This window comes from Myotis brandtii, unplaced genomic scaffold (genome assembly GCF_000412655.1).
Source record: "Myotis brandtii unplaced genomic scaffold, ASM41265v1 scaffold3003, whole genome shotgun sequence".
Lineage (NCBI taxonomy): Eukaryota > Metazoa > Chordata > Mammalia > Chiroptera > Vespertilionidae > Myotis > Myotis brandtii.
Genome location: NW_005361473.1, coordinates 86352 through 93816, shown reverse-complemented (window position 1 = coordinate 93816; position 7465 = coordinate 86352). Strand labels below are relative to the sequence as shown.

Here is a 7465-nt window from a genome sequence, read left to right as displayed (position 1 = left end):
ACTAATTTCCTTTCATCTCTCACACTTCTATTATAGAGAAAGGGCAAATAGCAATATTAAAATATTTCCGCTAATTAATTTCTTTTTAATGTGCACAACTTTTGTGCACCGGGCAACTAGTGAGGAAATAAAAGGGGTCCTAGATTAAGGGAAAGGGGTCTCCAGGATTTATAATGCCTCAAGACAAAGAGAGCAGGGTTCACCCTATTTAGTGGATTTCTCTGTCTCTCCTTAGCTAGGAATAGAAACTTTTAATTAGGAGTTTTAGAGACAGTATCTGCTTGTAATAAAGTTTATGTACTTCTCACCTACCACCTTTTGTCTGTGGTGTCATTCTTTGAATCCATCTGGACAAGAACCCGGGAAAGAAATCACCCTTGCACCCTGCACACACACACACACACACACACACAACAAAACAACAACAAAAACAAACACAAATTAATTTCACTCAGCATAATAATTTCCAAGTCCATCCATGCTGTCATAAAGGGTAAGAGATATTTATTTTGTACAGCTGCATAGTATTTCATTTTGTAAATGTACCATAGCCTTTTTATCCACTCATCAACTGATGGGCATTTGAGCTGTTTCCAAATCTTAGCTATTGTAAATAACACTGCTATGAACATAGGGGTGCATATAGCCTTTCTGATTGGTGTTTTGGGATTCTTAGTGTACATCCCCAGAAATGGAATTGCTGGGTCAAATGGCAGTTCTACTTTACATTTTTTTGAGGAAACTTTATATCTTTTTCTACAGTGGCTATACCAATCTGCATTCCCAGAGTACTATGATTCCTTTTACTCCATATCCTTGCCAACACTTGAGTTTGTTGATTTATTGATGGTAGCCATTCTGGCAGGTGATACCTCATTGTGGTTTTAATTTGTTTTTCTCTGATGATTAGTAATATTGAGAATTTTTTCATATCTCTATTAGCCTTCTGTATGTTCTCTTTGGAGAAGTGTCTATTCAGGAGTCTGAGTTGGCTCTAGTAGCCTCCAACATTGTTTCAGTCCTGATTCTTAGTCACATGGGGATATGGAAATTTTTTATTGTATTACTTATTTTTCATTTTGTTCTTTACATTTTCTTTTAGGAGAGATTTCAGAGTGTATATGTAGGAAAATTTCTCCTACTTTATTATATACAACCTAAATTCTTAAAGTATGTTATGTTTTTACACTTGTTCCCTGAACTACTCCCATTGGCAAGTTGGGAAATAAAGAACAGAGAGATTAAATTGTTTACCTCGCCATGCAGAAGGGAAAAAAAATTCATCTTGCTCACGGGTCATTCTTGGCCAGCCTACTAATTACTTCATTATCTTGGAACTTAATTCTTAAATAAATTATTTCCCCCAACCTGACAACAGCTAAAAGATGCTAGAGAGAATGAGCAAAAAAGAATTAGTTAATATAATTTTATATCAAAGTTTAAATCAGTTTCAAAAATCAGTTTTTATTTTCCAATCTTTTGTCCAGACAACACATATATGACTTAGATGCCAGATGCTTAGACTTAATGTATATTTAGGGTTGTCACTCTTTTTTTAGATGTGACTTCACAATCATAAGAAATAGCCCAGAATGAGTAGCTAAAGTCTAACAGCTCTAAAGCAATCAATCGGCTTTAGCAGTTCAAGTATCTTCTTTCAGGTTAAATTGTATTGCAGTGCTTTAAAAAAAATGGTTGCCACAGTAACCTCAGTAATCTGCCTTTGAAGAATCACATGATTTTTTCATACCCTTCTTCTGGTAAATTTATTGTTCCTGTAGAACTCAGAGAGTGGATAGAAGTTGAGGCTAAATGCTATGATTTTATATTCTTGTTGGTTCCAAGTGAGACTAAAGGAAATTACCTACTACGTAGAGTTTGCTTTTTGGGAAAGGAGAAGGCAACCCTTATATTCATTCACACAGCTGCAGGCTATTAAAATCAAAGAGAATGCAGTCAAAATAAATTCTGACATCAGAAGGCAACAACACTTTTAAGTTATTCTTTGGTTGTTCCTACTCATACAAATGTTGAAATATCAAGCGTGAGCTAAACTTGTCAAACCAATGATTAGTTTTCAAACAATTGTGAGTAATTGATTGACTGTATTCTACTCTTGATTCAAACTGACTTGTGTACATTAGCCTCAACTTTTGACAATAATGCATAGAAAACAGAGAGAATTCCCTATCATTCACAGTGCGTAGTTTTTAAATTAAATTTTAAAAACCTATAGAATTTTCCATAATTGCTTTTATCCAGATGTTGCTTCGTAAATAAACCCATCTCTCTCACTCTTTCCAAGTTTTGTATAGATACTTTTTTGGTTCTTCAACATCTATATCTAAGCATAAAGCACCAACATGTTACAACAGGCACAGTGTTACTATGGAGTGTATGTATGCAGTATTCCTAGCAGTGGTTCTCAACCTTCTGGCCCTTTAAATACAGTTCCTCATGTTGTGACCCAACCATAAAATTATTTTCATTGCTACTTCATAACTGTAATGTTGCTACTGTTATGAATTGTAATGTAAATATCTGATATGCAGGATGGTCTTAGGCAACCCCTGTGAAAGGGTCGTTCAACTGCCAAAGGGGTCGCGACCCACAGATTGAGAACCACCGCCTAAATGGAAAAAACCACATTCAGGCAGTGTGATGTACGGGTGACATGTAGCATACTCTATTTTCCCTTAAAATAGCTCCCCCCCCACCAATTTCTCTGCCCATATGCAACCATGATGAGAAACAAAAAAGACTACTTCACATTCCAGTTACAGTAATGTATATTTCCATTTTGACATGATGTCTTTTGAATGGCTGGAATAGGTGTCATTTCAAATAGGTTTTATTTTGTACAAACTATAAGTCCCAAACAAACTTTTGTACTTAAATTAAAACACGTTTTATTGGCTTTCTGTAAAAAACAAAAAACAAACCTTACTTGAATTTTTCTAGTGATATTTAACTAAATACATTTTCATAAGTTGACATATTTTTTAATTTTAATTTTTTTAATCCTCATCCAAGGATATTTTTCCATTGGGTGGAAAGAGAGAGGGGAAGAGAGAGGGAAAGACAGAGAGAAACATTGATGTGAGAGAAACACATCGATTCATTGCCTCCTGCATGAGGGCCCAGGCTGGGAGGAGACTGCAACCAAGTACATGTCCTACACTGAAATTGAATCCGGGATCCTTTGGTCTGCAGTCTGATGCTCTATCCACTGAGCCATACTGGCTAGGGCTGATATCATAGTTTTAGGTTAGAGTTTAATCTGAAAGCATGACCAATATCAAATTGAATGATATGTTCATTTACACTGAGACCTTTGTTTTCAAATTCATTGGTAAGGGGAAGAGAGGGAAAGAGAGAGAGAGAGAGAGAGAGAGAGAAGAATATGCAGATAAACACATGTCATATTAAAATCAGTTTAAAAAGACTGACACACTATTGATCAATTTTTTTTATAAAGTCTCAATGCAGAAGTTTTTCAACTATTCACAAAACTGTATTTGTCCTCATCACTTGTTATTTTATTTCTAATGTGGAGAAATGTGATTATCAAGATTGGAATTTTATTTTTAATATTTTAATAAAACCTCACTGTATAACCTTTCTTTCTATCTTTCCTTCTTTTTGAATGGTGCATCCACCCTTTGTTTAGAACTAAACACTTTTATATTATTGCAAGCTTTTGTGCATTCAAACGTTAATAAACTAACATTTGCAATGCTAAAATTTTCTATTCATGAGTAGTATGTGCAATCTATTCATGGTTAATTCTTATTTATATCACTAGAGGCCCAGTTCATGAAAATTCATGCACTGGAGGGGTGCCCCTCAGTCTAGTCTGCCCCCTCTCACAGTCCGGGACCCCTCAGGGGTGGGAGGCACCCCAGAGATCAGGGGAAGTCAACACTCCCATCACATCTCTGCTGCTGCGACTGCCGGCAGCACAAGCCTCGACCCGCCCTGGTTACCTGAGCCTCGGGCGGCCCTGGGTGGCTGGGCAGCCAACATCCAAGGCTTGTCTATGCCTTGGGCTGGCCCTGGGCTGCTGGGGGGCTTAGGGTGGGTCTGGCCGCACCACGCTCCTGCCACCCCCCCCCCCAGCAGGGGGACTCTGGCAGGGCTGAGGGGACTGGGCTCTGCCATCTTGTGGCTATGGGCGCTGCCATATTTGTGATGGAGTGATGGTCAATTTGCATATTCCCTCTTTATTAGATAGGATACTCAGTTGTAAGCAATAAATGTTCCTTTTTAAACAGGAACCAAACAATGACATTGCTCCATATAGGATTTTATAATCAGTTATTTTGAATATGCAGTAATATTTCCTTCAAAATGACATTTTCTTTATGATCTTGGTGGGATCAATGGTAAAATTACCTATTAAGGGATAACAGCACACATTGAACAAATGCTGACTCTGACCTAAATCAGATATTGGAAAATGAGGACAAGTACTACTACTTATGGGCTTTGTCTATTATAGTGAGAGTTCACTATATATTCTTAAGAATGTGGGATATAGGCTTAGACTCTAAGAAAGGTAAATTTATATTTAATAAAGTGCTTTATAACAAGATTTCCTGTGCTGAAAAGTGCTTAGAAGAGAGTTCTGAAAATGCATATCTACAGTGAGCTTCAGAAAAGGACAGAACATGTGGATGTGTTATACTCTCAGAAGCTCTGCTTATCCATTAGGTAGCAAGTTTCAGCTGAAGTGACAATATTTGCTAATTTAGTAAGCTATAGTTGGTAAGGACTTATAAATTTTTTCTATCTTCTGATTTTATTTTATTTCACAATTGAGATTTTATTGGTTGTTTTGAGGATAAATAAGCAGAAATTTCAATTTGTACACATTTCTTAACACACATACCCAAAATGTAAAGCCAGGTAGTTGCGATTCTTTTCTAAACAGTTATTCTGGTGAATTTCCAGCTGAAAATTTGGAGGCTAATTTTCCTTAATGAAGTATCAAGTACCAATATCATCAAATGTTGATATGCTGTTACATCAAAGTCCCACTAATTCACAATTTAATATCAAATATACTACAATCAATCTTTCATAGCATATTGACAAGGTTACTAGAAAAATTGGACTAGCACACAACAAAGATGTTACAGATGCACAAAATTCTGACAGGGAGAGCCAAAATCAAGGAGCAGTTTTATTTAGGAAACAAAAAAAAAAACATGGGAATTGAAATAATTTAAACTGTTCAAGACATTAAATGCACGACTGACTCCAAATTGTTATTTAGCATGCTTTTGTATTATCCTATATAATAAACCATAATATGCAAATCGACTGAATGGTGCAACGATCTGCAGAACAACCAGTTGCTATGATGCACACTGACCACCAGGGGGCAGATGCTCAACGCAGGAGCTGCCTCCTGGTGGTCAGTGCACTCCCACAGGGGGAGCACTACTCAGCCAGAAGCCGGTCTCACACCTGGCGAGCACAGAGGTGGTGGCAGGAGCCTTTCCTGCTTCTGTGGCAGTGCTAAGGAGCAGCAAGCAGATGGGCAGTAAGAAGCGAGGGCTCACAGACTGCGAGAGGATGCAGGCTGGGCTGAGGAGGACACCCCCTCCCAGTGAACAAATTTTGTGCACTGGGCCTCTGGTAGGATATAAAAACTACCTCATCTGTGGAATGTTAAACTAACACCCAAGACAATCAACACCTACCATATTCACTATCCCACTATTTTCTGGTTGTACCAAAAACCAACAAATGATTTAACCTCTTTAAAAAAGCATTTACACTTTTAAAAAAGGGTATGAAGTGAAATTCCCTTCTAAAAAATGTTTCTAGAGCTACTAAAAAACTTGTATTAATTAATAGTCGATAAAAATATTCCTCTGGATTGTACAAAAAGGGAGATAGGGGCCATTGATAAGATACAGTCTATGATATTAATCAGATTTGGCTTCTTTTTCTCCTGCTTCATCTGGGCTGGACGCTCCTCATTTTTAGTTTCTCCATTCTCTGCAGTTAGATCTTTAGGTTCCTGGTTGTCCTCTTTGGCCTTTTTTCCCACTTGCTACCCTTTCCCTTTCATTTGTACTTTTTTTCTGAACATCTATCCTTTCCTGCTGCCTTTTGGGGCTTCATTTGCACTTTTGCAGGAGCAGGTTTAGTTGACAACCTCCGGAATCACCTCTTAGCCTCCTCCTTCGCTGCCTCCTTGGCAGAGCTGACCTTTCTCTTGGGCATCATAGCAGTGGGGTGGGCTCATGCCTGAGGGTCATCATCCACCTAGAGCCTTCTCGAACCTGGGCTGCCTGATATTCACCACGGTTTCTCACCTCCCTCTTCTGATTATTTTATTTTTTAATATGTTTTTATTGATTTTAGAGAGAGGGGAAGGAAGAGAGAGAATCATGGATGCGAGAGAAACATGGATCGGTTGCCTTCTGTATGTCCCCTACTGGAGATCTAGCCTGCAACCTGGGCATGTGCCCTAAGCAAAAATTGAACTCAGCGACCTTTTGGTTCATGGGACAATACTCAACCACTGAATAGCACAGGCCAGGCCTCTCTCTTTTGATTTTAAATATGCCTAGGTCTCTTTTCCCATCCGTTATATCACGAGAAACATTACATTCTTGGTCTCTCTACAAGAAAAAAGGGGTTTATAGCAAATGTTCTTTAGGTTGTTCAATTTTTACTTAGTTTGCTAATTTGTTTCTTTTCCCTCCTCCCCCTTTTGCACTTTTCCTCCCCCTCCCCTTCTCCTCAAAAGTATATGTATATCAAACTCTGGATTTTAATAGATTTTTTTTTAAAAATTCTTTATTGTCGAAAGTATTATATATGCCCTCTTTTTTTCCCCATTGACCTCTCCCAGCCCGCCTCGGCCCCCAGCACAGGCCTTCACCCCTCTATAGTCTGTGTCCATGGGTTATGCTTATATGCATACACCCAAGTCCTTTGGTTGATCTCTTACCCCGCCACAAATCTTCCCCTACTTTCCCTCTGAGGTTTGGCGATCTGTTTGATGCTTCTATGTCTCTGGATCTATTTTTGTTCATCAGTTTATGTTGTTCATTATATTTGACAAATTAGTGAGGTTATGTAATACTAACCTTTCTCCTACTGGCTTATTTTGCTTAGCATAATACTTTTCAGGTCTATCCATGCTGTTGCAAAATGGTAAGAGTTCTTTCTTTTTTACAGCAGCAAAGTACTCCATTATATAAATGTACCATATGTTTTTTTTTTCTGTGAAATGTGTTTTTTAATTAATAGAAGAGCATGTCTTACCAGATACACTGCCCCCAAATAAATAAAATATCAGCATCATCAAAAGCACACAAACACACAGTTTTACAGGGTACAATACAAAGTCAATTTTGATCATGTTCTTACTTGCATTTACTAAAAATGTGAGAAAGACTGTAAATCAATCTCTAAATAATTATCTTGCATAAAGAGAAAAGTA

General features: G+C 37.7%; 1 pseudogene; it reads right to left on the bottom strand.

Annotated features, from left to right (window-relative positions):
- Positions 1-5936: 5936 nt before the first annotated feature.
- Positions 5937-6237, bottom strand: LOC106726671 (annotated as a pseudogene).
- Between the last annotated feature and the right edge of the window lie 1228 nt (positions 6238-7465).